Source organism: Pogona vitticeps, chromosome 4, assembly GCF_051106095.1.
Source record: "Pogona vitticeps strain Pit_001003342236 chromosome 4, PviZW2.1, whole genome shotgun sequence".
NCBI classification, from domain to species: domain Eukaryota; kingdom Metazoa; phylum Chordata; class Lepidosauria; order Squamata; family Agamidae; genus Pogona; species Pogona vitticeps.
The window spans coordinates 204,762,105-204,788,960 of record NC_135786.1 but is presented as its reverse complement, the minus strand read 5'-3'; the positions used below and the strand labels follow the sequence as shown (position 1 = coordinate 204,788,960).

The window sequence follows — 26,856 nt, the reverse complement described above, 5'->3', positions numbered from 1 at the left end:
GGCCTTTGAGCATGGCTCTGCTTGAATGGAGGGGACGAGAGGCATGCTTTGGAACGGGTTCATTGAATTGCCATACCAGGGTACTCTGATGTGACCCCTGTTATCTTGTTGGTTCATCTTGGAGGAAATGACTTGGTTTGAAGATCAGGCAAGTCTTTGATTATACAGGTCATCACTGACTTGAACGTTTTTGTAGCATACTACCCAGCAATGTGCATTGTGTTGTCGGCGATTACTCCATGCCTCGTGTGGAAGGGTAGTCGTGACCCGAAGTGTAATAATCGGGTCCGGAAAGGAGTCAACAGAGAGGCTGGCAAGGCCATTGAGGAGGGCCTCTGGTCAGTTATAACATCCTAACATCAAGTTTAGCAAACCTGGGTTATACAGGGTGGATGGAGTACATTTATCAGATATGGGGCTAGATATTTTCTTATTTTCTGAGGGGATTTGCAAGAGGGCCTTTGGTCTGAGATTTTCAGCTTGTTGGAGCACATGGGGCATACTTTGTAGCCCTTATGCTATGGCAGGTAGTGCAAAAGGAACAGGTGCAGGTGAGTTCCAAAAAGGAGTTACCCAGCAGGTGTAAGACACCCCTCCTTTCGGAAAGACATTAGCAGAGCTTTGGATGAGGAGAACCAAGCAGGAGACCCCAGTGGAAGCTGGGCCTTTAGGCCAGAAGCACCACCTTGGGGTACTCTGGCTATCGGAGGACAGAAAGTGTGCTGTTCAGCAGGACAGTGCACTTTCGCAATAGGAAATCCCTAGGGTGAGATCTGGACTGGAAGGGCAAGGTAGACTCCAGTTGCAGACTTTTTTGAACTACAATATGCCGCCTTGTGAAAGGGAAAGTTAAAGGTAAAATTAAATAAGTTAATAAAGTTGCGGCCCTAGTTAACCCACACAACAGTGTTTTGTCTTGTTATTCCAGGCTGGGCAGGCAAAGAAAAAAAATGCTTTTCTACACAGCTGCAGGATGTAGTGATATGTGTCAAAATGGGGTGGGAGAGGTAAATCGATAACGGCCTCATCCATGGTAGATGAGTCATTGTCCTCCCACCCCAGAATAATGAGCTGAGACTCAATGATGGGTTGAAAACAGGGCCACACTTTATTAATCATAACACTTTCCCACTCTCTGGCCCTTGAAAGAAGCAAATGGGGCCTGCAGTTGTGCAGAATCATGCTGGAAGAAAAGGTCTCACAAGGACCCCTTCTTGATGACATAATATGCACCTTAAAAAAAGGACCCCAGCAGATTGCAATCCCCATATAAGGACAGGTGATGTATTAATATGAACTCTCCTTCCGCCTTTTTTGGAACAACACCTACGGGTGAAGTCCTAAGACGAGGAACTGGTGGCTGTTCAAAGGGGCCCAAAATCCTCCTCTCACGAGCCTCCTTATCAATCTTTTCTCTCACTACATGTTCCATACTCTTTACAGATTTCAGGTTCTCAGCCCATGAGCCCTTCCTTTCTCTCACTACCGGGATTCTAAAACCAAATTTAAATCCTTCTAGTAAGTATTTTGCATCCTCCTTCCTTGGATAAACCTGCAACCACCTTTTCAACACTGCTACCTTAATGGGGCTGAGTCCCTTTTGCAGGGGGCTGCCCACTCGCATCGGTTTTCTTTCCCCCACCTCCTTCTTTGCTGACGGCTCTCTGTTCTCTCCTAAAATAATTGGAGCCTGCATATTGGTGTGGCTTTCGAGAGCAGGTCCCTCTGGAGTTAAATTCCCAACATAGCAGGTAGGGGTGAAACACCTCCTGTTAGGCTGGCCTGCTTTACATATTAGATGTTCACTATCAAACTTCTCTCCTGTGGCTGGCCTCGCTGGTGTCATGAATTGCAACCAAAGTCCTGGTTGCAGCTCGTCCCATTGTATGTTTGGATGAATCGCCACTCTCACCCTAAATGCCTGGTCATAAAGAAGCCATGTGTGGCCCTGGTAGTCCACATACAACCTATAGATGAGATCCAGATAATGAACAAATGACAGGGCTCTCCACAGTTGTGCTTTCACAATTACTCCAAAGTAAATGAGGTAACCAGGCAACCAATTCACCCAAGAATGTTCCAGCTTCCTACGCCTTTCCTTCTCCCTTTCATCCTCCCTATCTATATCCTTCACATCCATTTTCTATTTAACAGGTCGAAAAAGTTGACATAGTTTCCATATCAATTTTTCTCTTTTGTGGCAGGAGTCAGGTGATCGCCCATAATCACCAAATGACAGTGCCTTAAGTGGAACTGAATTGTAACCTGTGTCCGGCTCTGATGGGTACGCCCAGATCCCCACTCTTGGGGTAAGCCCAACTGGAGTTGAGAATGTGACCTGTGGTTAAGGGGCACTCCATATCCCGGCTGCCCACCCCTTTAGTGGTAGTGCCTGTGGCTGACCCACTGAACTCCCAGGGCTCCCAAAGCCCTACTGCTATGTATTATGTGTTTGCACCTGGCCCAAGCCAACTGCCAGCTCACCTGATAGGGGAATCATGGCTGTATCCTGCTCCAAACATATCACCTGTGGCTCATGTACTGGCTCCATCCCCTCACTGCACTGTCCGGCCTTTCTGCTCTGACATGGTCTGGCTCTGCTTGGTCCCAGCTGGTTGAAAGCATTGTCCACCTCCTGAAACCCGTCTCCGACTGATCAGGCTGTTTGTGCAGCCACTGCCTTTGAAGGCCCTTGCATGTCTGCCTCTAGAACAGTGTAGCCTTGCGTTTCTCTGGCTGCTTCCCTTTACTTTTACCCTGGCCTTTCTTGGGACCCATAGTTCCTTTTGATATCTGTATCTGTATACCCACAGACTAGCACCCTTGCAATTATACTCAACTAACCTTAATGCTTCCGCGGCCTCTTCCTGTATTTCTAGATAAATAAGCCACTAAATTCAGTATTGCTTCAATAATGTTGAAAGTTATTAACGCCTCCTCCCTTTTTTAAAAAATTATTAGATATATAATAAAAGTGCATGGAGGTACACCTACTGCCTGAAAATAGGTTAAGTGAAGGCCCTTCTCTTTCGCTCTCCTTCTTTTTTTAAATGAGCAGCTCAATCACCCTATCCCAAGTAGTAGTTTAATATTTTATTTTTATCACAGCAGCCCCCACCCCAACTCTCTTTCTCTCAAACCTCTCTTTTACTTATTTATTTTTATTTTGCAATTTATTTGTATATTTTAATATATATAAGCCGCTGTTAAATGGTGGGGGTGCACCAACTTGCCTCAAACCCACACGTCTGGCTGCCTATGTGTTTCTTTAAGGGAGGGGGAGTCAGTCCGCTGCCTTACCCAATACCAGGGGGGAGATGAACCTCAAATCCACAGCCTACTGCCGCCCTTTCGTGGGGGTAAGCCCTTTAGGGGCCACTGACCCTATAACTCCCCCTCCCCTCTCCCTCTTATAATCATGTACTTTCTTTCTCCATACGAGGCTTCCCTTTATTTTTTAAAATTTTTTAAAAATTACTCCCAGCAGTACTAAAGGGGAAAGTCCCCAATCCAAACTGATGGGGACGTGCCAATGCAGTCCCCCAAGAGCTCTGTGGATGCTGAATCCAAACGATGAGGGTACAAATTGCTGCTGCATCACGGCAAAACAGAAACCAGGATCGCTCCAACACAGCAGCCTTATCTCCAGAATGCAAGCCTCAAAGAGGCCAATTGGGGGATGAGGTGGATTCAGTGTCACCCACCTGAGTAGCACAACTGAAGAAAGGCAAGGAAACAGTGATTCAGGTGTGCATTCGTTATCTACTACACAGAAACACCCATTTACCAAAACAATAAAATAAATAAATTAACCACTACACAAAAAAGACCAGCTAATGACACCCATCAATCACAGTGACAGATAATCTCTTCTCCTTATCACACCAATACACCCACAACAAAAACACACTGATCACCATAATCACCCATCTCCTGAAAAGGACAAAAGCTGATCCAACTGCTAAAAATACTCAACTCCCAACAAAATGCAGCAGAGCACAGGGTGCTACTCCTGTCCTCTGAAGATGCCGGCCACAGAGACTGTTCTTCCTAACGTTTCACCAGTCTCTGTGGCCAGCATCTTCAAGGTACAAGAAAGTACCCTCACCACTGCCAAAAGGAGGGAGAATCCCCAAATAAATTAAGAAGGGAAAAATAATCCTAAGGAAAAATGTCAGAATAAGCTAATTATCCAGCAGCAACAGCAAGAACAAAATTAAGATGTGAGGGAAATAATCCACCGAAAAATCAAAGGCGGGGGTGGAGTAGGGAGAAGTAAAGGATCCAAAATGAAGGTACTGGCAGGTATAGGCAGGTAAGGAGGGAAAATTCCCACTCCCTCTGGATGCTTTCATTGGCTGCAAGCAGCTCTCATGGCTGAAAAACTGGATGAAAGCAATTTTAGGTGATTTGGCAGACAAACAACAACAAAAGATTACACAAAAGAGGGAACACACAAGAAACAAGAAATGTTCATGCATTTCTCTTTCACAATTGATGAAAGAACATAAATTACATGAAACCTTTCATGTTTTGGGCCTTCTGATTAAATACAAAAGGATCATCCTTAGTCATGTAACATTCAGAATTGAAAGCACTGAATTCACCCACGTTATAATAATAACAGTGCCCTGTCAAGTCAATCTTGACTTATCGTGATCCTAGGGCTTTCTAGGTACTGAATACACAGAATCAGTTTACCGTTCTTTGGGCTTCTTTGGGACTGTATTGCTTGCCCAAGACCACATGGGATGGCAGTGGGAAATCAAATGCCCAACCTCTGGCTCTGCAGCCAGATACTTTAACCACTGCACTATCAGCCATGTTATTGCAGAATTAAGTTTTCTGAAATAAGTTTTATTCTGAGTGAAGCCACATGTCTACCACCTATGTGACAGGCAAGTGCAACATGTCTTTCTCTGCTGGGATGTACATATTAAAAGTGGTGCAGACGGTGCAAATGCTGCATTTGCACCATTTCTGAATATTTTAGGAAATCCATAAATTTCTTCATATTCAGAGCAGAAAACAAGTTTAAAGAGTCTGATGTGGGAAAAAGCGAAACTCACAGATTTCCCCATCCATATAACCCAGTTGGCCACTGCATCAAAAATAATGTTTGGTTAGACAGGCCTTTGATCTGATTTTAACACAGATATTTTTGTGTTCTTATGTGATAGAATGGAAGTGCTGTTGAACTGACGGGGGCTTCCATCAGGGTAAACATGTGTAGGATTAAGTTGTAAACATGTGAACTGCCCCAGTTATAAAGTGCTGTAAAAAAAAGTGATGTCAAGGCACGTAATATTGCAACAGCAGTGGCAGTACTCCATCTGTTGTGGTTGTTTCACCCATGCAAAGTTCTCACTTGGTGTTGCAAGTTACCAATGGAGGAAACTCACCTTAATTGAGAATGTCACTGTGCCAGATTCTACTTGCTCATATCTGTTAACTTCAGCAGCTCAAGTTGTATCAATTTTCGGAGGTTATCAGGGAGAAAGAGGGCATTTCCAAACTTGCTTCAGCCCTCACTATAATGATCTCAGACATGGCACTTTCAACTTCTAATTCTCAAAAATCATTTGGAAAGCACTCCATGCTAGTTGAAGGTTAAAGTGAAGCTTCTATTAGTGCACACAGCAGTAATCCAATCTTGAAGTGACAAAGGGTTGACTGTGGTGAGGTTTATATCCCAAAGGAAAGGTTGCAGTCTCATTACAAGATCTAGAGGGGGTAGCTGCTGATATTTCACCAACTCCATCTAGCCGGGTATTCAAAAAAGACACTTAAAATTGTACTCCTTATTTGAAAACCCCACACAAATCCTTGGTACAAGGAAACTTCCCATTCATCCTTGTATTCCACATTCTTCTGTTAAGTAATACATTTTCTTCTTATTATTATTATTATTACATAATGTATTGCATACTGCATTTAAATTTTTCTTTTTAACTTCCTTCACCCAATGCACTCGATTATTATACTGTAGCTTTATTTCAATGCTTAGCAAATCTTTGAGACAGGATGGGTAACATGACAGTGATTTACTTATTCAGTGGTCAAAAGACTGAGACTTGGAAGGGCAACTATGAAAGAAGTAGAAAAATCTTCAGGTACAAGGATGTATCACTTAAAATCTATGGTGTGGTGTTCCCAATTAAACTGTGCAGATGTGAAAGCAGGAAAGTGAAGCAAGTCAACTAGAAAAAACATCATCATCATCATCATCTCCATTAGTATTACTATTACTGTGTTTCCCTGAAAATAAGACAGGGTCTTATATTAATTTTTGCTCCAAAAATGCATTAGGGCTTATTTTCAGGGGTTGTTTTATTTTAGTTTCATGTACAACCATCTACATTTATTCAAATACAGTGATGTCATCTTCTTCTCGTTGCTGCACAATGGTGGAGGGCGGGGTTTCACTTAAATAGGGCTTATTTTTGGGGTACGGCTTATATTATGAGCATCCTGAAAACTCATACTAGGGCTTATTTTCAGATTGGGTCTTATTTTCGGGAAAACAGGGTACTATTACTACAACTATAACTAATACTATTATTGTTCTTCAATTATTCCTGTCCTTCCTAGAGGGCCAATCTCAGATGGTACAGCTTGGGGAGGCATTGCCCACCCATTTGGATCTCTGTTACAGAGTACTTCAGGAGTCATCTCCCCAATGCTTTTTAATATCTATATGGAGCCACTGAGAAAAGTCTTCTGGAGAGTTTGCTGTCATCAATACATGAATGGCACACAGTTTTATCACTACTTTTCTTCATCTGCAGATGAGGCTGTGTTCTTCTTTGAGCGCTGCATAGCATCAATAATGGAGAAGACAAGGGTCAAGAAACTGAAACTGAATCCAGATAAGATTGTATTGTTGGTAGGATCATCAGATTGCTTACAGAGATATTTACCTGGTTTTGATGGGGTTATACTTCCCCTGAATGACTGGGTTCACAACTATTGGACCCAGCTCTCTGCATGGATCTGCAAATTCTGCTGTGGCCAAGAGTGCCTTTCATCCACTTCAGTTGATTGCCCAGTTAGGCCCCTACCTGGAGAAGAAATGCCTAACAACAATGGTGCATGCATTGGTAATCACTAAAATAGACTGTAATGCCCTCTATTTTGCCCTTGAAATCAGTATGGAAATTTCAGCAGCTCCAAAATGTGGCAGCCAAACTGATTACAGGTATCAGCAGACACTTCCAATCTTGGCACACCTTCATTGGTTCCCTTTTAGTTTCTGTGCTCGATTTAAGGTGCTGTTCATAAACAATAAAGCCCTTAATGGGTCAGAATGTCAACGTTTGGCAGAACCTCTCTCCCATGAAATAGCTAGCCATCCCATACACTCCTCGCAGTCCTTGATGTTAAGAATTTTACACCCAAGTAGGAAAAAAAGTCAGTACAAGGAACCGAGCTTTCTCAGTCATGGCCTCTGGAACAAGCTTCCTACAGAGGTTCACCAGATATTATCCATCTGAGTTTTTAGGAAGCTAATTAAGACTGAATTATAAAGCTGCCTTCTTCTAGTGTGAATACTGCCCTAAGATAGATTTTAATTTGTGTATTTTTGTTTAAAGGGGACAGGGTTTATTTTGTTTTATTGCATTTTCCCTATTTATTACATAGAGTTTTAGTGTATGATGTAGTGTATATTCTGAACCACGCAGAGTGGCAACACTAGTGGGGTGGTGTAGAAATGGAAACAAACAAACAAAATTTTCCAGTGCTAATGCTCCTGTGCATTGATCCAACCAGGTTTTTAAAACATTTTTTTTTCCAAATGCTACCAAGAGCAGAATCATAGAATCATAGAATATGGGAGCACAGAATGCTACTCCTGTCCTCTGAAGATGCCGACCACAGAGACTGGCAAAACGTTAGGAAGAACAACCTTCAGAACACGGCCCAAGAGCCCGCAAAACCCACAACAACCAACCATAGAATAATTGAACTGGAACGAGCCTATAAGGCCATCAAGTCCAATCCTCTGCTCAATTCAGGAACAAGCAAGCCCACAGTAGCTACTATGATGCAGATGGCGTATGAACCTGTTCTGTGTGTTTAGTCGTTTAGTCGTGTCCGACTCTTCGTGACCCCATGGACCAGAGCACACCAGGCCCTTCTGTCTTCTACTGCCTCCCGGAGTTGTGTCAGGTTCATGTTGGTTGCTTCACAGACACTGTCCAGCCATCTCATCCTCGGTCGTCCCCTTCTCCTCTTGCCATCACACCTTCCTAACATCAAGGTTTTTTCCAAGGACTCTTTTCTTCTCATGAGATGGCCAAAGTACTGGAGCCTCAGCTTCAGGATCTGTCCTTCCAGTGAGCACTCAGGGTTGATTTCCTTTAGTATTGATAGGTTTGTTCTCCTTGCAGTCCAGGGGATTCTCAAGAGCCTCCTCCAGCACCACAATTCAAAGGCATCAATTCTTCGGTGGTCTGCTTTCTTTATGGTCCAGCTCTCACTTCCATACATCACGACAGGAAAAACCATAGCTTTGACTATTCGGACTTTTGTCGGCAAGGTGATGTCTCTGCTTTTCAAGATGCTGTCAAGATTTGTCATCGCTTTCCTCCCAAGAAGAAGGCGTCTTTTAATTTCAGGGCTGCTGTCTCCATCTGCAGTGATCATGGAGCCCAGGAAGATAAAATTTGACACTGCCTCCATATCTTCCCCTTCTATTTCCCAGGAGGTGATGGGACCAGTGGCCATGATCTTAGTTTTTTTGATGTTGAGTTTCAGACCGTTTTTTGCACTCTCCTCTTTCACTCTCATTACAAGGTTCTTTAATTCCTCCTCACTTTCTGCCATCAGAGTGGTATCATCTGCATATCGGAGGTTGTTGATATTTCTTCCGGCAATCTTAATTCCGGCTTGGGTTTCTTCCAGTCCAGCCTTCCGCATGATGTATTCTGCATATAAGTTAAATAAGCTGGGGGACAATATACAGCCTTGCCGTACTCCTTTCCCAATTTTGAACCACTCAGTTGTTCCATGACCAGTTCTAACTGTTGCTTCCTGTCCCACATATAGGTTTCTCAGGAGACAGATAAAGTGGTCAGGCACTCCCATTTCTTTAAGAACTTGCCACAGTTTGCTGTGGTCCACACAGTCAAAGGCTTTTGCATAGTCAATGAAGCAGAAGTAGATATTTTTCTGGAACTCTCTGGCTTTCTCCATAATCCAGCGCAAGTTAGCAATTTGGTCTCGAGTTCCTCTGCCTCTTCGGAATCCAGCTTGTACTTCTGGGAGTTCTCGGTCCACATACTGCTGAAGCCTACCTTGCAGGATTTTGAGCATAACCTTGCTAGCGTGCGAAATGAGTGCAATTGTACGGTAGTTGGAGCATTCTTTGGCACTGCCTTTCTTTGGGATTGGGATGTAGACTGATCTTTTCCAATCCTCTGGCCACTGTTGAGTTTTCCAAACTTGCTGGCATATTGAATGTAGCACCTTAACAGCATCATCTTTCAAGATTTTAAATAGTTCAACTGGAATGCCATCACCTCCACTGGCCTTGTTGTTAGCCAGGCTTTCTAAGGCCCACTTGACTTCGCTCTCCAGGATGTCTGGCTCAAGGTCAGCAACTACATTGTCTAGGTTGTCTGGGATATCCAAATCTTTCTGATATAATTCCTCTGTGTATTCTTGCCACCTCTTCTTGACATCTTCTGCTTCTACATATTTCAGATATTTCAGAATACGGAAGAGGAAGGAAGTACTCAGGCTTCTACGTACCTTACTAGATAAGGACCACAGGAACAAAAACAACATTCACATAATGATACTTTGAAGGTTTATTGTGGAAACACCAAACAGAGCTTCAAAAGTATCACTCTTTAATCACTGCAAAGACTTCAGCCATGTGAATACTGCATCATAGAGCATCAACAGGAGCATATAAATCATAGTCATTGCAAACAAATAATAATGTTTTCTGTTTCCGTATGGTCAGTAATCTATAATATCTGCTCTAATCGACAGACATTTTAAAACTTGTTTTAAAAAAACACTACATTAAAAAAAGGTAGACATTTATGGTAAGTTTACAACTCTTAACCCTGCGATATTATTGAGGTTTGCATTTATCTGGATAGATGTACAAATTTGGCCAGTTTATAGCAACTCATTCTACTTCAGATTGAACCCCATTTCCCCAAGAAACACTCTTCTGCCCCTTTTTGTTTAGCATTTCAATTATGGGTGGCAATGTAATTTATGTTAATTACATGATTTTTGGTAGAATTTTTTTTCAAATACGTATGTTTGAGCAGGCCTGAGATCTCCTTCCATTGAGATCTCCTTCCATGGATGCCGCAGACAGAGCTTCATCACAGAAATTATTTTTATTGTCAAACACAAATATAGCCACTTTGGGCAGTTAACAGGCATAAATTGCTTTCAATGGGCACCAGAGATTTTAATGTTCTCCCAGACAAACAGTTGCCCTTAGTGAGAGCCGTTAGTCACCATTGTGGGTCAGAGTGAAGCCCCACATCATCCACAGTTTCTTGGATACCTTGCAAATAAGCAAGGCAAGGACTTCCACAGCAGTGATGCTGAATAAAAGCCTGCACTTCTTCTTGCAACCAGGTACCCTGCAGTCTTTTTTCAGTTATCCTGGTTTAAGCCTTGACTGGTGCTTCATAACTAGGCTGCTGGCACCTCTCCTGGGTTGCACATCTAAAGTCCACCTTAATTCATGCAGATTCTGGGGAACAGCATGCTGTAAGAGGAGCACATGGAGGGGAGGACTTAGCAGGTAGACTCACAGGAGACTCCTGGCCATCCTCATGGACCAGGACTGCAGATTCTGGGCATCTCTGCTGGCAGCAGCTATGGTGATGCCTTGCCCAGTGCTTCTCTTCCCAGCACCTGGCTTCATCCCTCCACACTCAAGCCTCCTCCTCCAGGGAAATCAGGAATGACTCCCACCATCTTGTTTTGGGATCCTCTCCCAAACCTTCTTAGAGAGTTTTTGGGGTGGTGGCTCCTCCTGCACTGCCAGGGCTTCTGAATCCTACTCATCTTCCTGGGTCTCACTCCCCTCATTCTTCTCCCAGTGCTCCTTAAATCCCCACGCCTCCAGATTTAGCCAGAATGCCTCTAGGGCCACTTTGGGTCCCTTGTTGGGAGAAATGCAGCATATAAATAAAATAAAACTACTACTAATAATAGGGCCAGATCCTGAAGCTGAGGCTCCAATACTTTGGCCATCTCATGAGAAGAGAAGACTCCCTGGAAAAGACCCTGATGTTAGGAAAGTGTGAATGTAGGAGGAGAAGGGGACAACAGAGGATGAGATGGTTGGACAGTGTCATCGAAGCTACCAGAATGAATTTGACCCAACCCCGGGAGGCAGTGGAAGACAGGAGGGCTTGGCGTGCCCTGGTCCATGGGGTCACAAAGAGTCGGACATGACTTAACGACTAAACAACAGCAATAATAGGGCATCACTCCAGTCCACCTCTAGGGCAACGCCTCAGTCCATAGGTGTACTCCATGTGGGAGAGCAAGCTCTTGCTCCCGAGGAGATAGAAGACCACTTTTCACAGCAAAGGGTCTGGGCTGGGGCTTACACTTTACATCAACAGAACAGAAATGTTAAAGTCTATAAAAATTCATATATTAGTAAAAATGAGTTAAGAAGATATGTCCGTGAGGAAAATAATGCATTCAAAATATGAGCAAATGCCCATGCTGAAAGGCAAATGAAATAGCCCTTTCACCAAACAAAACAAAAACTCAAGGGAGAAAAAGAGAACAACAATAAGAACCCCAAAAACATCGTACTAAGAAAGTTTGTATATACTGAGCTAATTCTAAATAACCCAAGGAGAATTTTTCTTTCACTAACTGATTTCTGCTGTTGCATCAGACTAACTAAAGAGCATAATAGCGTCGCAAGAGTTGAAGTGCCATAGAGGTTCAGTTCTCTCCTTTTTATCTTCAACACTGCATCGGCTGCTTTTATTGTCACTGCCACAGGAATGGGTTGGCCTCCATGGTTCTTGGGATTCTACACAAAGGATGGCCTTCTATCTCACCACCTAGCACTCCTTTCTAATTATGTAGAGAATGAAAAATACAACATGGTTATTTTCCTCTTTCGAGCTCTGATACACTTTCAGAGACATTCTGGTTGCTAAAGTGAAGAGAATCTAATGACTAATATGGAAAATACCAGACAAATGCTTTCGATTCAGTGTTCTGTTAATTTCTCATTAAACATCTGGTGTCTGTTATTCTTGCATGCATTTAATGTAACAGGTGGTAAATCCACTACAGGACTGGAAAGACCTGAAACCTGTTATTTCTCTTTTTCTCCACCTGCTTCCCCCCTTGCTGTAATCCACCGAATCTATGTTATCTGTTACACAGATTTATTCCAATCAAAAACACTTCTGTTTCAAAGTAAGTTCCCATGAAATCAGCAGAGCCTCCTCTCAAGTAAATGACTGTATAAAACTTTTTCTTAACCTAACTTGTCTTCTGAAAAGGTTATTTCCTTCATAGTTCTATAGGGGTGGGGATAAGAACAAACATTCCCACAACCGTTTTAACTACAACTCTGATGCACCAATTCACCAGTGGATTTCCCCCCCGAATTTTCAGTTTCTTTGTCCTTTTAAAATAAAGATGAATCTGTGAGGAGATAATTTGTGCCATTTCTTCTTAATACTCCTCCCACCACCACACATGTATATGATACATAACACATTTCCTTCAAGATGAACTAAGCATGTTTTAAAAGCCAAATACAGATACGTATCCACTTTTGTGGTGCACATTTTTCAGATGCACACATTTTCTGTGCAATTATCCCCACTAAGAGGGATAGCTATCCAGCTTGATAGACAAAAAGGTTTTCCCATAGCTAGTTATCTGAACAGCTTACTGAGATGCAGTTTAGATGCCTTAGCCCAATAAACCATGATTTACAATCCTGGTTTGTAATTAGAATGTAAAAAGCAGTTTCCAGGTTTGTACATTAGAAGAAACTGCAGTTTAATGGGTCCTGGAAGTTTTCCATGAATACATACAAGGAAAGAACATCAAGAAGAGACGGACCACTAAACTATGGTTTGATCTAAAGGATTCTTTAGTGACATTTGGAATGCAGAGGAGAAAAGAAGTGGAACTGCTGAGTAGAGAACAAAAATCCATTTGACAAAAGAGTTTCTATGAAACTTTCAGAGGTTTGAGCTTTTCAAAAGACATAATTTTTTGAGACAGCCATTTTACTCCTCGTCTTATAGTATACCCTTTAAAAATGTTATTCTCCATTCTGTTCAGGCTTCTGTACTTTAGAATCGGTTCACTGTGTTTAAAACCCATTGTAAAAAATGTCAGTCTTCATACAGCCCAGTGAGGTAGATGACCTTGTACTTTTCTTTGCTCTTACATCACCTGCATTAATTTCAACTTTCATTACTCAGTTCCACTGCTTTATGCAGTATTCACTCTTTTTTGTTGTTTGTTAGTTTTAGTCTTTTGTCAAAAAAATTGCATGTACAATTACCTGCAGAAAAGAAGTAAGAATTATTAGTGTTTCAGCTTTGATACATCTTTCTTTTAAAGGATATTTGTAAATGTATTTATAAAACTTGTACGAGTGAAGAGAAAACTTGAAAATATGTAGTTAGAATACAATAACTTCTGTGGTCAAATCCAAATAAGCAGCGAGTCAAAATGGATGGCCACATCTAATGTAGGTGTGTTGAGGATACACCTTGTGAGAAAATTCTTGGATTAGAATACACTTCCTCAGATGCAGGGGTGAAATGTTTAGCCACAGGTTTACATGCAAGTATATATTGTGGTGGGAGAACGCAGCGACAATGAGTATGGGCCTAGGAAATGAAGTTTCAAACTGTCACAAGCATTATTAGTATCAGAGCTTTGAGATCTATTACAGAGTATCTTGGGAGGTTGTCTTGAAATGAACAAAAATCCATTTGACAAAAGAGTTGTCTCTGTGTAGCCATTTCTGACTTTCATCTTGTGTCCACTCATTCTTTCGCATGGCAGTTACCATGTTTGACCTATGCAGAATGCAGAAGGGGCGCTGCTGGCAAAGGATGGAATAGATTACATTAGCAGATGACAAGCATGGGTCACTCAAGCAGGCCCGCAAACTGATGGCAACATTGCTCTCCAACTACTAGATAATACTTTTAATATGATTGCAATTCACTTACTGTGTGTGCAAACTAAATTCTGTCCCAACTTCTCTAATGCAGGATTTGCCATGTTTCTGTGTGCCTCTGCTCCCAATGAAAAAGATTCATGTGTGTCATCTTTAAGCAATGGAGAAGAGTGCTGAATTACTGGTAGTCTTTTGTCTAATAACCTTGAGAGGGACTTTCTAAGCTACATCCTCAAAGGGGAAATTTGAAAGTCCTGGCTCTGAACCAACTCTGCAGCCCCCATTTTGAAACTTGCTTTAAACAAGGGAATCTGAGCTATACATCAAGCCATAATTTTTAGACTATGATTTTAGGCTGTCTTAACAGTCTAAAATCATAGGCAAGTATAGCCTCTTTTTAAAAAGTTGAAATCCAGCTGATCAACTAATTACAGATTCTTGGAACTGATTTTAACCTTCCTCTCCATTCTCTATCGCATAACTGGTAGTATCTCAACTATATTTTTTGAAGGTGGGGGAGAGCATTACTGAAGTTGATCTGAACACACTCCAGTGGATCAGAGCCTGGATATGTAGAGTGATGACTTCATATAGATCTTAAGCACAGGAAGGTTTTGGTGTTTGACTTGTAAAGATAGGAGTTTGAGACATTTTAAGGCTTTAATCCTCAAATCAATGGGTTTTTTCCCCAATGCAGGTGGTTTTGAAGATGAGCATGTAAATCTCAACAACATCAAAACAAAATGTCAAAAACACTGACAATATAAAAGCCTTATGACTTGTCTTATCCTTTAGGGTATATTTGTACGACAAAAGATGATGGAAGATCGTTGCCTGCTGGGGAGGGGAAACTGTTAAGGAATAATATGATTAAAAGAAAATGCATGAACTGCCCAGCAATAATAATAATAATAATAATAATAATAATAATAATAATAATAATAATAATAATAATAATAATAATAATAATAATGTGTCTTTCACCTTAAGATACAGAGAGAAAAAATTCTCCTAGATAATTGTTTCCAAGTGGTCAGAAATGGAAAATGTATCAAATTCTAGAAACAAAGCACTATTGGCCTTATTGTTATCCTTTCCTCCTCCCCCGAAGCAGACATTAGTGTTATTGCATTTACTTTGCCAGACAGGACCTACCAGTTTGGTATGCTCAATTATCTGTTCTTAACAGCAACACATTATTTTAATATAAAGTTTTCACTGCCGTCAGCAAATATTGTGTATTTTGTTTAAACTGACATGTCACATCTTATTATAAATTATAAAAAGAAATAGCGGATCCTCTCTGGGTTAGACCAAATCATTTACTGTGGTTTGGCTCACCCATACGGCATATTTTCTGCCAGCAAGCCCCAACAAGCTGATGAGAAAATAGTCACACACAAAAATAAATAAAAAAGAATTGAAATGTTGAAATATGAGCTAATGAGAAATTGTTTACTTATTTTATGAAATTAAAAACAGAAACTCTGGAATGTTCGCCTCCTCCTGTTTATAGAAAACATAAATATTTCCCCTATAAGACATTTAATAACAAAGATAAAGCAGCTTTTAGGTTTTGCTGGCCTCCAGACAAATGGGCTCTCCACTCTGAATGCCACTTTATATGTGTTAGCCAAAATTGGATGTCAGGATTTGTGTTTAAAAACAATAACGTCTGAAAATAAAGTAGCAATATTTAAAGGTCTTCATTGATTGTAGTTTATTATGCAATTATCTTAATGCTGAGCTCAAGGGGAAATGGGAGTCACACATCACAATCTTGCTCTGAAATCAAGACAGTGAGACTAAATAATAAAAAAGAGAAGAGTTTGCTATTGTATCTGCTGTAGTTACTGATTATACAATCCAATCAACTATTAAACGGTGCATGCTACTATAAAAGCAAAGGTGCTATAATGTTAAGAAATCTTCAGTAATATGAATGAACTGATGAAACTTTATTTCTCTCTTCTTATCCTCAACATCAAGTGGAAAAGAAAGAGTTCTTGTCTAGGTAATACAATATCATCAAATTATTAATTGATGTAATACTTGATTAAGGAGGATTTGGCAATGGTTTTTCTGATACTTTCAGATCAGAAATTTAGTCCTTGAAAATTATGCTTCTATAATATATGAGCCAAAAAAAGAGAAGCTTAAACAAGAGGTGACATAAACTTGTCAGAAAACTTAACTGATAGAGAATGGGAAATATAAAGTCAAGAATTTATTTTTCTAGGAAGTATGTCTCGATTGTCCTACCTCATAATATTAACTGAAATTAGACAGTAATCTTTGAAATTAATTGAGTAACTTAGGATCATTTAAAGTCTTTAGAGGGCATTATCATGAGTTGAAGTCCTCAGTGATGTTACTAAGAAGTCGACTGGTATGTTTTCTTCCGTATGGACATTTTTACTTAACATTAGAGATGGACACACACACACACACAAAAAAAACGAACCAGGAAATTAGTCAAAAATCGGCAGCATTGAAGGAAGAGGAAGCAGTGTCAGGAAAAGATAGAAGGGCAACAAGGACAGAGGGAAGGGGGTTGGAGGTAGGCTGTGGGGGCAGGGAGGCAGTCAGTTGTTGGTTTGTTTGTTTTTTTAGACAGCTACCAGGCTGTCTTAAAACCAAATTCCCAAATGAACCAACAACCTGATTTGTGGTTAATTTGGAAAAATTCATAAATTCATGGTTTGTTTTCCATCTCTACTTATCCTATATAAGTTCAACTCTTGAAAAATTTCGATGGCCTCATTTTCTAGTACAGGCATTGAGATATTTTCCATGTGTTGAAAGAACATTTAGGGTCCTAGATCATGCAGGCTTCCCCCACCCCTCATTGCTAACATACTTACTACAGCTTTGGTCTCTGCTGTGTATGCGCTTGGCTTTATGTCCATGCTGAAATAAATATGCAAGGCTCCTTCCTATCTAAGGGGAAACTGACTGAGGTCGTCTGTGCTCATTCTGTGTATATATCAGTGTGTGCATTCCTTCACATGTCTTCTGAACCTGGAGATGATGGAATTTATGACCACTGAAACTTCATGAATCTTGCCTTTTTTCAGGTTCAGTGCAGCATGTGTCTGGAATATGCATAAGATGGAGACAGGCTTGAGAGCTTACCTGACCGAAGTGAACTGTTTTGCTGCAGACAACCTAACTGCTCGCGCAATCACACAGAAAAATTTTGATGCTGCTGCTTTCCAGTATTATGAATGAAGAGAAGAGAGAGATGCTACTTCCTTCCTCCTTGATAAAGAGCAATATTGGATATCTTTGGGAGACCTGTGAGACTCAGTTTTGTAGACTCTGAAGACTGTCCCCAAATTCTACATTGAAAAAAAAGCCCCATAAAATTAGCAGTGATATCTACCAAAATCAGTGGCACAGCTTCCCAGCAAATCTTCTAACTGCTTCTCTAGCTTTTCAATACCTACGTATTTCATGTTTATTTCAAGTTATTTTAAAGGACTCAGTGTTTCAATGAATCATTGGTTACTGCTTTTATTTTTGTTTGAAGCTGCTGCTCTACACCTTTATTGCTATAATTGAATAAGGATGCCTCCAGTCAGAAGTCTTCAATCAGTTTCCTTCCAGGTTAATTGGTGACTATTTGTTATTTCCTTTTGCAAGGCTCTATGGTCAGGGACTGTCCAGGCATCAGAGGACTACAATTCTGTGATTCTCTGGTCAGGAAATGTAATAGGGAACAACAAAAAAATTGCTGATGAACACCAGTTGAAGAATTCCAATCAAAGATTTTGGACTGATTGTCCATTTTTGATCAATCAGCCTGTCTTTATATGCTTATTGCGTTGAGTGCTTAGGAAAAAAGAGGGATAGTTTTGCATTGCTGCATTTGTGCAAAATACAGAAACATAATAAAAAAGTATGTGTCCTACTTTTGCAGATGAGAATATCTGAAAGGGCAGAACTATCCTCATCATGTTCAGATGGCCTTTTCAAAAAATTGTGTATTGGCTAGATTTTCCCACACCTTTTGTGTGCCTTTTGGGAGAGCTTGGCAGGCTGAAGCCTACATAAAGAATGGAAAAGATGTGCATTATTTGAAGGAAAAGGTACACTGTTTTCTAAACCAAAAGTGGGACAAAAGTAATTCTTGGTCTTCTCGCATATTTCAGAATGATCTACAATTTGTCAGGTTGACCCTGGAAGCAGATTAGGGAATCTAGGTCAGCAGCGGAGGAGGGGAGTGAACTTGACCCTCAGAATCTTAAACCTGGAATTTCTTTAAACAGGTAAAGATAAAAACTAAAAACTTGTAAAGGCAGAACTCTACAAAGAAGCTTTTAAAAACTTAATATCCCTAAGGTAATGATTTTAGGAACTATATCCGGATGTCACCACATGTTTTATTTTATTTCTTATATTGCGTGATTAATTTATGTTCCTTATAGAAATGGACTGAGATTTCATGTTTTATTTTCTGTGTTTACTGTGGTAAACAAATAAAAAACACTGCTGTCAAGTCTATGATCCATGTTGTCGTTATTTAGTCGTTAAGTCATGTCCAACTTTTTGTGACCCAATGGTCCAGAACACGCCAGGCCCTCCTGTCTTCCACTGCCTCATGCAGTTTGGCCAAATTCATGTTGGTAGCTTCGGTGATGCTCTCCAGCCATCTCATCGTCTTCTCCTCTGGCCTTCACACTTTCCCAACATCAGGGTCTTTTCCAGGGAGTCTTTTCTTCTTATGAGATGGCCAAAGTATTGGAGCCTCAGCTTCAGGATCTGTCCTTCCAGTGAGCACTCAGGGTTGATTTCCTTCACAATGGATAGGTTTGTTCTCCTTGCAGTCCAGGGGATTCTCAAGAGCCTCCTCCAGCACCACAATTTAAAAGCATCAATTCTTCAGTGGTCAGCCACCTTCATGGTCCAGCTCTCACTTCCATACATCGCAACTGGAGAAAACATAGCTTTGACTATGTGATGTCTCTGCTTTTTAAGATGCTGTCTAGATTTCTCATCGCTTTCCTCCCAAGAAGCAGGTGTCTTTTAATTTCATGGCTGCTGTCACCATCTGCAGTGATCATGGAGCCCAAGAAGGTAAAATCTTTCACTGCCACCATATTTTCCCCTTCTATTTGCCAGGAGGTGATGGGACCAGTGGCCATGATCTTAATTTTTTTTGATGTTGAGCTTCAGACCATTTTTTGCGCTCTCCTCCTTCACCCTGATTAAGAGGTTCTTTAATTCTTCCTCACTTTCTGTGTGAGGTACAATCTGCATATCTGAGGTTGTTGATATTTCTTCCAGCAATCTTAATTCTGGTTTGGGATTCATCCAGTCCAGCCTTTTGCATTATGTATTCTGCATATAAGTTAAATAAGCCGAGGAACAATATACAACTTTGTCGTACTCCTTTCCCAATTTTGAATCAATCAGTTATTCTATATCCAGTTCTAACTGTTGCATCCCGTCCCACATATAGATTTCTTACGAGGTATATAAGGTGGTCATGACGACCAGCTTATTCTCTTGACAAAACTCTGTTAGCCTTTGCCCTGCTTTGTTTTGAACTCCAAGGCCAAACTTAGCTGTTGTTCCTTTTATCTCTTGACTCCCTACTTAAGCATTCCAGTCCCCTAGAATGTGAATAACATCCTTCTTTGGTGTCAGTTCTAGAAGGTGTTGTAAGTCTTCATAGAATTGATCAATTTCAGCCTCTTCAACATTGGTGGTCAGTGCATAAACATGGATTACTGTGATGTTGAAAGGTCTGCCTTGGATTCATATTGAAATCAGTCTATCATTTTTGAGATTGTATCCCAGTACAGCTTTTCCCACTCTTTTGTTGACTTTGAGGGCTGCTCCATTTCTTCCACAAGATTCTTGGCCACAATAGTAGATAAGGTAATCATCTGAATTGAATTCGCCCCTTCCCACACATTTTAGTTCACTGACTCCCAGGATGTCAATGTTTCTTCTTGCTATCTCTCAAGGTTCATAGATCTTACATTCCAGGTCCCTATGCAGTATTTTTCTTTGCAGCATTGGACTTTCCTTTCACTTCCAGGCACGTCCGCAGCTGAGCGTCCTTTTGGCTTTGGCCCAACCACTTCATTAGATCTGGAGCTACTTGTACTTGTAATCCGCTCTTCCTCAGTAGCATGTTGGATGCCTTCTGACTTGAGGGGCTCATCTTCCAACCTTCATATCTTTTAGCCTTTTGTTTCTGTCCATGGAGTTTTCTTGGCAAAGATACTGGAGTGGCTTGCCAGTTCCTGCTCCAAGTGTATCGCATTTAGTCAGAACTCTCCACTATGACCTGTCCGTCTTGGGTGTCCCTGCACAGCATAGCCCACAGCTTCTCTGAATTACTCAAGCCCCTTTGCCACAACAAGGCAGCAGTCCATGAAGGATATCCATAGGTATCATTAATGTTAGTATTTTAACTCTGTAAGTTGAATGGTGGCTTTTGGTTTTGTTATTAGTTTGTGTTTATTTGATATGAATTTGAAATGGTCTGAAGACTTCAGCTAAGAACCTACCTACAATTAATAGACTTCACATACAGACTTTCTGATCTTGGGTCAGCAGTATCTCACTCCCTGAGATATCAAGAGCAAAGCCTGAAATCCAGAGACTGAAAGCCAAAACCTGAGCTTCAAAGATTGAGACCTGGTAAGCAGGCTTCCAGATGTTCATCCCTTTTAATTTTTGAGAATAGAGACAGATACACACTGTTCTAGAATTCCATCAGGTTACAATCTTTCATTGGTGGGTTTCTAATTTAAATATAAATATGGGGAAAACTCAGTAACATATTTTGCTATAGTTCATCTTTTTCACTACCATTATTCTCTCCCTTCTCATTAATATATGGGATTCATTCATCAAAAAATTAATTTCAATAGGCTGGAAAAGGATGAAGAAATGCATTTATAAAGTACAGTTTCATAGATAACATAGCACTCAAATGGCAAAAGAAAAAGAAATGTAGCTCAGATTATGCAAAATAAAATAATTGCCTCTCAAATCTATATTTTCACTACTCTGGAGCCTAAACAATCTGGATCATCCATTCTGAAATAGTCCTCTTGGTTTCTTGTGGTAGCTAAACCAATTATCTAGTGCTTCAGTCTTGCATTTCAAGTACAAAGGTACAAAGAGACTAAATCTGCTGCTTGCTTAAGCCCTGTGGCTTAGCCATCTTCTTGACAACAGCTCTCAGAATTCCAACCAACTGCAAGCTTCCTATAGGGATCATTCCCACTGCACCTGAATTAGTTCATGCAAGTTGTGCAGACATGGCAGTTCTTACGCTGTTCATTTATGTCTCAAATCAGTCTCACTCTGCTAATTTTCTTCTCAGTCTTTTTATTCTACAAATAGGTCTGAAAAATGGTGATGACAAGCTTCTAGTACCATCTTGACCCTCCCTTGGTGGAGAGAGTACAATCTGTGTGACCTTTTCATTTCATTTCATTTTCTCCCATGGTCCATGCTGCAATTAGGGTCTTCTTGTCTCTCTCGGTATCATTCAAGAGACATTGATTAAAAAGGGGATGAATTGTGTTTCTTTTGATGCCATAATCTTAATTTTTTTTCTTTTAGAAGAAAAGCTGCATATGAACAGAGGAAAAAAATCCCCAAGGATTCAAGACCCGATGTGACTTCCTCCACACATTAATCAGAATAAAAGAAGATGAGAATACAGCGGAAATATTTTTATTTGCATACTTTATTTATATTTATTGATTAAAGTTAAAAGCCATGCATTCCAACTTCCAGACATCAACATGTTTGCACAGTAAAAACATTAAAATTTCACATAAACAAACAAAAGAGTAACATAAAATTGAAGACATTCATTGAGCAGAATCTCCCTCCAATTGTGCAGTGGTTATTTGTGTGATCATTTGGTGTCTTTCTAAACACCACAGGGTTCTTCAGTACCCCTTACACAAGTGAAAGCCCTGTTGCCTTGAATCGGAAAATTTCTGTAGGAGGTAGGGAATGCCATAAATTGCATGTGAGTTCTGCAAGTGATATGAGCCAGTTTTAATAGTCAGTAGCCTGTTGAAAGCTCTGCCTGTCATTAAAATTAAGAGTGTCCAACATTGAATGCCCAACGAATAACACAATCTTCATTACCCATGCAAAGGAAAATAAGGAAAGTGTCAATCTCTTCTCTCTCTGGAATGAATTCCATTCCTATGCTTTTGCTACCAAAAAGGCCTTCTCTCAAGTACTATCAGTGCCAAACTATTTACATTCCAATTGCAGTTTAAGAAAGTTACCTAATTGAAGACAGGAAAACTGCAAAAGCAAAGCTGGACATAATTTTTAACAATAAAGGAATGGACATGTGATACTCGTCATTAAAATTTCCCTCCATTCAGGGTGTTTTTTTTTAAGTATGTAGAAGTCATTGGCAATTCATGATGGCTACTTTGGTGGTGATCCTACACATATTTATTGTATTTTAATAATTCAGGGAGATTAGACATCAGCACTTTATACTCTACATCAAGTCTGGCAAGTAGATGCTGAGAATAATTGAACCTATCAAACTTAAATAGTGGAGGTGGAGATAATCAGCACCAGCAAATTCTTAAAGTTCAGGATGGAAAGAAATTGAATTTTAAAAAGTTGAATATAGGAGAAAGCAAATTTGACAGATTTTCCCATCACTACATATAAATTACAGTGAAATAAAGTAAAAGGAATGTAAAGATGACTTGGCTTTCATGCAAATCAAATAAAAGAAATAATCTGCTTGGACACATAAATTGATTCCTGACCTTTAGAGTGATCAAATTGTTCCTTGAAGCATGAGATTTGAGCATCCTCATTTTGTTTGGTTTCGTTTGCAATACAATGCAAATTATATTATTGATAATAAATTCACCTGCCCCACCTACATTTTTTAAAAACAGTCTGTTGTAGCTTTCTTCCCCATTATACAGCAACATGCTGAGCTTTAAAAGTAGCAAACCAACATAACTGATGAGCTGTGCAGCCTTATTTTTCACAGTGTTCTATTTACCATGTGACTTATTTATCATTGTTTTGGTACTGCATATAATATCAGTGATACCAGTTGATGGAGGCTGCACTGAGAAATGAGATTGAATGTATAGCATTCACCCCTCCAATGTATAAAGCCTGGGCAGTGTGCAGTTTTCATTTCACTGCAGAGTTAAAATTGTATCACAAAACACTTTTGAAAACTTCACTTGTTGGGTTCCCCTCAAACAAATCATGTTGAAATGAAATTATGAATATAATGTCTTGAGCAGATAATTCCAGCACTTAATAAGAGATCCTGTAATTCATTTCTATATGTATCAGAACTATCTCAGTTTACCCTGTATTTACAACAATCGTCTATACCACCTGGCTACTCAAAACCAAAAATAAGTCAAGATGGGTATCCTTTTTGAGTACTTAAAATTGTGAGCACGTGCACAAAGTAGCTACTTTCCCTTTTAGGATTTCACTACAGAAAGGTTGAACTTTGAGCTGGCAAGACTGAACTTCAAAGAACAAGCTCCTTTTCCAATCCACATTATTCTGACAACAATATTTCCCTCCTGCATTTTTCAGTGACAAAGGCTAGTTGACCCTTGCATCTTCTTTTCCTGTATTATATCAAGGGCAATAATTTAGCCTTGATATAATTAGTAAGTAGTACTTGTGACTATAGCCATTAGAGCATCTCAGCACTATTACACAGCTTTTTGTTTTGCTCATAGGTGTCTAGAATTATGATGTAGTACTGACACCCCTCTAGAGCATAGTAACAGAAACAGCATCTTACAAGATGTATACTGTATATCCACCTCACAGAGAGTACATTTGCAGAACCTTTCAAGGAATGAACAGTAATAAGGTTTGCCATTTTAATGTGGTTTTCTTTCTTTCTTTTTCTTTGCACTCAGAATATTATGTCTTACTTGTGCCTTATTTTTAAAGTTAGCAGCCTATATAGCCACAGTGCCCCATTTGACTATGGCAAGACAGAAAGAGTCCATGGAAATATTCGGCTGACAGAAGTCTATTATCCCCAATCACACAAAATGACATGGATGTCGAGGCCAGGACTGTCCTTGTCATTAGGCAAAGTGAGTCAGCTAGGATTACCAAATCTCGGAGCATCACTTGGAGTCTCAGGGAATTGCTATGCTTCTCTGATTCCCCAGGCGATAGAAACAGGTTAAGGCACCCTGAAGAATTAAACGCTTTGTGTTTGTGGGTGATGTGATCTTAAAGCTTGGGCACTCATCCCCAACTATTCTAAGCTGGTGAAGATGTCTGTATATGTGCTGAACACATCTCATATTGCCACACCAAGAACAAGAAGAGAGAAATGTGGAGAAAGCCAATAGGTACATGTGCTTGAGACCATCATATTAACTGAAGCAAGGTAGTTTTTAAAGAAACCCTGCCAAGGCTTGGGGATCTTCATAATTGTGCTGATTAACCTTCCGCAAGCCCCAGCAATTATATAGGACTTTCGACAATTCCCCATGTATCCTGTGTACTATAAGTAAGGGCACATGAGGTGAGCCTTAGTAGGAATAGTGGCAGATGATGGAAACTTTTGCCACTTGTCCAACTGTGTAAAAACATACGTCAATTCTGGGGTGCCATATTTCCTGGTTAGCTGGGTTTTATTGATTCTGGGCCCATTTACCAGAAGCAGTTCCAAGCTGCGCCCCCTCCACACACCTCAGCCCTCCACTCCACCCTGCCAGATTTTGGCTTTGCATAACTCTGAATAATTACAGGATGCAATTGCCTTAAGAGTCAGAAAGCAGTAGTAAGGTGTTGGAGTACTATTGTATGTGTCCTGTGACCATCCAAAGATCCCTTAATTTTCAGGGGTGCTGAAGGTAGTTGTTGCATCACTTGTAACATATACTGTCCTCATAGCTTTTTTTATATGAAATGAACACATTATTTTGTTTCACATTTCAGGATGCAAAAGGTGCTTGGTTTCCGACCACACTTGGATTTTGTATATGTGATTGAGCAGCTATTAAAGATAGGAACATCACTCTTCGGTTCAATGCAGAATTTGGGGAGAGATGGTGCTTCAGAGGAAGGGAAGTATATAAGTTATCTTGTTTAAAGATGGCACAAGTGACATCTAGAGAAGTTCAGGAGGGACTCTTAGGAAAAGGGCCATTGCCAAGTGGTAGGGCTCATCCCATTACACACAGAAGAACCAAGGCCAGTTCGAGGCATCTAAAATCCTGGAGACTTCCTATCAGTCAGCATAATGTCACTGAGCTAGATGGACCAATAGTCTGACTCATCAGGAGATCTCTCTTTCATATCCCTAACATTTGTTCTTTAAAATCATTTACAGATCATGTTTTAGCCTGAAAAAAACCTCCCCATGTTTGTAACCTATGTATTGTTGTTTAGTCATTAAGTTGTGTCTTGACCACATCCAGCTTACCAAGGTTCATAGATCTTACATTCCATGTTCCTATGGATAATTTTTTTTGCAGCATCGGACTTTCTTTTCACTTCCAGGCACGTCTGCAGCTGAGCGTCCTTTCGGCTTTGGCCCAACCACTTCATTGGCTCTGGAGCTACTTGTCCTTTTCCTCCTCTCTTCCTCAGTAGCATGCTGGATGCCTTCTGACCTGAGGGGCTATCTTCCAGTGTCATATATTTTATCCTTTTGTTTCTGTCCAGGGAGTTTTCTTGACAAAGATACTGGAGTGTCTTGCCAGTTCCTGCTCCAGGTGGATTGCATTTAGTCAGAACTCTCCACTATGACCTGTCCATCTTGGGTGTCCCTGCATGGCATAGCCCGTAGCATCTCTGAATTACTCAAGCCCCATCCCCATGGCAAAGGAGCAAGGGAACCTATGTATAGAAACATATAATGCAAAATCAGTAAAAGTATAACTTGATGTGGGTGATCACAGAACAAAGGAAGGCTAATTGCCTTTGGACAAAGGAGTCGACAGCACGGATGTCCAAACTAGCGGAGCCTAAAGGCAACACCCTGAGAGCTCTTTTATTTTCTTAGCATGATTACATAGTATGTTGTTAGAATTCAGATAAGATACTAGTTACCTAATCGCAACTAGGATTGGCTGAAATAACCCTTTGATCTTATGCTCTACCTCTAAGCGAAATGGCACAATAAGGGGTTACCCTGCCTGCTGGCAGCTGCCACTTCCTGCACATCACTGGAACAGAATGCAGCTACAACCTTTAAGCAGAAGTTTCCCATAACTCATAAAAACAGTGGCATTAGAAGATTAACAAAACAGAGAATGAGGTAGAAATACAATCAGAATAAGGCCAGTCATTATAAATGCTGACAATGCTCATAAATAGGGGGAAAGTTTTTTACTTGCTTCACAAGTATCTCCATTTATTCAATTTTATTTCTTGAATAAACTGAAAAGAGCCCAGATAACTCCCAAAAATATCAACCATAATATTTTGGTTGATGCCTTTTCATGTTAAAGAGGAATGTCAGGCAAATTGTCTCTAGTGTTCTGCCCTATATATATAATTGCAAAAAGACATAAGATGAACACCTCAGTCACCATGCAAAGTTATGGTAAGCTCAAACAGAAGAAATCCTAAAGGCCCTAAGAATGTGGCAGAAACAAAACTTATGGGAAATTATGCTAAAACCTTTCAACCTTTCCCTGCATCTGGACATAACCTGCTATCAAACT

General features: G+C 40.4%; 1 long non-coding RNA gene across 1 annotated transcript in view; it reads left to right on the top strand.

The window, feature by feature from the left end:
* Positions 1-21,135, top strand: part of LOC110075900 (uncharacterized) — a 30,742-nt gene extending 9,607 nt beyond the window's left edge. The window contains exon 3 of the long non-coding RNA XR_002300026.3: positions 17,242-21,135. This is a non-coding gene — a long non-coding RNA (uncharacterized LOC110075900). The remainder of the gene's footprint in view (positions 1-17,241) is intronic.
* Positions 21,136-26,856: the final 5,721 nt, after the last annotated feature.